Genomic DNA, 3,742 nt, shown 5'->3' with positions numbered 1-3,742 from the left:
GCTTCCTTGAACGTCACCCTCTCCCGTGGCGCCGCTTTCATTGTGGGACTTCCGCTGTCTTGTCCAAAAATGAGGGAAAAGGCACCTTTTGCCTCGGTATAGTAATGTAATGTAATGTAATGTAATGGTATAGTGACACTGTCTGCCGGACTTGACAAATAGTCAACATAGGACGCGCTGGAAACATAGACAGTATAAAACATATGGACAGTTGGTTTTTGAACTCCTGTTCTGAGGCTTAGAGTATGGGAGTGTGGCCCTCACCGTCGTGGGGGTTCTTGCGCAGCTCACCCAATACAGCGCGAGACCAGCGGTTTCCCAGAGAGCTGCAATGCCGCCTGCTATTGGTCCGTGATCTGCGAGCTGCGCCATCACTAGGCGACCTGTCAATCACGCCCAAAACATCGTCTTTTCTATCATCTACTTTAGTGAATTCGTACAGTTGCCATGAATGGTGAAATTAACGATATACCAAACCCGCTTTTTGAACCAGGCTGTAAACAAGTTTAAATCCTGTTGTAAAGTCGCACATTTTAACACGGGGAACGACGCCATAAGTGGCCATTTGAGGAACTGCATTCAGAAAGCAGCAGAGCGTCTGACATGCCTGAGATTTGACCCCCCCCCGACCCGCCATATTCATCACATGATATGTGTGCGTGTATCTTACAACATGCACACAGGGGCAGGACGCATCCGAGCCACCATTTTCATATTCCCTAAGAATGTTGTTCATCTCTCTGCAAAGCTTTCATCAGCTTCTTTATAAGACCGACAATCTCTCTCTCGTTGAAAACACCCCGCGGTGAGAGGAGAGGAGAGGCGAGGACTGAAGCTGCCAATAGGACGATATTCAGTCTGCTGCCGTTACCGGTCTGACCTGAATCTGGATCGTCAACGCAATTTAACCCATTGATACCCGATGCAGCATTTGTGTGTGTATCGCTTTAAGGGATACACACACAAATGCTGCATCAGGTATCAATGGGTTAAAACAAAGGCCGACGACATGATAGAACATTTAGAACAGGATTCCCACTGCCCCGTTTATTTCTGATTGGTGGCAGGAGACTCATATGAATCGATCTGAGAGTAAAGTGAACTGCACTCTGTCAGAAATAGTGTTTGACCTCCTGTTCTACCTCCCCAGGTGAAGGGAAGGAGGGGGGGGGGGGTGACCTCGGTGTTTGGAGGACACGGTCTGATTCCTCTCTGACGACGTCTTAAATGGCAGCACCCCCCGTGCAGAGGGAGCGTGTGGCGGGTTGATGTAACAGGGCTGAAATCACAGTTTTAACATCCCAATCTGTCAGAGAGGATCTGAAGACCTGACAGCCGTGCCGCTGTAGACGGTGTCAAACACACACACACACATGCCCGCACACACACACACACACATGCACACGCACACGCACACGCGCGCGCGCACACACACACGCACACACATACACATACACATACACATACACACACACACATGCACACGCACGCACACGCACGCACACACACACACACACACACACACACACACACACACACACACACACATACACACACATATACACAGGGAAATGCAGACACTGATTTGCATGCATTGCAGATGTGTACACAAATGTGCAGAAACACACAAGTTGTGTTTACACTGCCGTGCACTGAATGCTGGTTTGAGAGGTTTGGGAGGATTAGGAAAGATTCGGGATTGGCTTCCATGTCTGTCCAAATAGTTTTCTCTGTGTGTGTGTGTGTGTGTGTGTGTATGTGCGTGCGTGCGTGCGCGTGTGTGTTTTGTTTTATCCTATTCTCCTACACAACATAACTTACTTTCTTAGCTTGATAACAAAGTTTCTTAGACATTAACAACAGACAACAGCTAAATCGAGAGCCTACACTAACAAACACGTTCCACGTGTTGATAATCCTAATATGCGTGATCAAAAGGTATGGTTCAAACAGGACTGACTTTGTGCTGTCTGTTGCCCATCAACGGGATGTCAAGTCAAGTCAAGTTTATTTGTATAGCACATTTCATACACAGAGGCAATTCAAAGTGCTTCACATAAAATGGATGACAGGAAAATAAAAGAATAAAAGAAGAGAATAAAATGGACATTTAAAAGCATCACAACAAAACTTTAAAAAAGAGTATAAAAAGTGCATTAAGCAACAGGCGCAGCAGTTGCAAAAAGAGCTAAAAACGTATAGAGGACTCATTGGGTTTGCATAATAGAATAAATCAATGTATCTATATTGAGTCCCCCGACATCATGACTATAAACATGACTACACACACATAAAACTCAGGTCTGGGTACGGTGTCCTCTTTTCCTCTATACTGCAGTTTGGACGCCAAGCATAACCCTGCTTGTACCTTGCGTCATCTGTTGCCCGTCGACAAACAGGCCGTTTTTTTTCTCTAAACCTTGCTTAAAACGAGTACGGCTCTAGTAAGCTCCCCTTACTGATGCCCTCCTGACGATGTGCGCTCCGGGTACATGTACATAACATTACGTTTACGTCATTTCCAATTTGCTGAGTTTAACGTTACATTGTTGGGTCTCGGTCTAAAATACTCCCCCACTTTAGATGATCGTGGACGATGTTTTGTAGCTTGTCCTGTCCCACAAATCCATGTGATAGACGCCACGGAGCCAACTTCACTCTACCAGTTGCTTCCGCTAATCCCACAACAATATGACTTCCGGATGGATTTCCCCCCAAATAAAAGCCACGGAAGCCATTAAAAACTTTTATTTTGAAATCTGATATTGGAACGGAGCTATCTAGTGTACTAATCTATCTTTTATTCGCTTAATTCTGACGCATCGACGCATGTTATGCAAGCCGACGCATTTACGTAGTCGATTAGTTGACGTAATCGGGGACAGCCCTAGCTCATACTACTCTATCTACGACATTCCTATACCTAGCTACGCCCCCCTTTCCCCTAGTCCCGCCCCCTCCCACCACGCACATCCCACTAGCCACTCCCCCTACCCCCCCTCAAACCCTGACTCTCTGTGACCCTCCTCTCCCCTAGCTGTGAGGATGTGTTGGCCTCCAGTGCTGAACACATGGAAATATGAGTCTGGCCATTTCTGTTCCAAAATGGAGAAGGTCATGTTTGTGGTTTGGGGGACAGTAAAATCTGTCAGTCACTTAGTAAAAACCTGACAAAGTAGTAGACAGGTGGAGAGCTGTCTGCCCCAACTGGGCTGAGATCTATAGACGGTTTTCACCAGAGCGCAACCCCACAGCACTTCCTTTTTCGCAGCATTCGGCAAACTGCAGAAATATTCACTCGACATCGTTACTTTTGTTTTCGCTGCTCAGCTGTATAGACGGTTTTCACGGAATGGTCAGTCCTGCACTTGAATGTTTTTTTTTCTTTAATGTCCATAGCAAACACTGCAACAGGAAGTGAGCGGGGGTTCAATTTAGAATGTTTTTGTTGTCAAGTTAAAACCGTCTATAGACGGGTTTCTTGTATACAAACATTAGTGCGTGTGCGCGCATCACAGGGACAGAGGATGACGAGAAACGCATCGAGCTGATCGCCCATTGGTTCAACACAGGTGCATCACAAACCCACAGTGAAGTGTAGAAACTTCAATTTTATATCTATTCCAAGCTGTCACTCTACATTTTACATAAATACCACCTGTAATGCCTACATTAACTCATTCACCGCCAAAGACGTCTTTGACGTGTTATCAGAAATAGCCATCCACGCCAAAGACGTGTT

Source organism: Poromitra crassiceps (assembly GCF_964638095.1).
Source record: "Poromitra crassiceps genome assembly, chromosome: 11".
Taxonomy (NCBI): domain Eukaryota; kingdom Metazoa; phylum Chordata; class Actinopteri; order Beryciformes; family Melamphaidae; genus Poromitra; species Poromitra crassiceps.
This window is presented reverse-complemented; position numbering follows the sequence as displayed.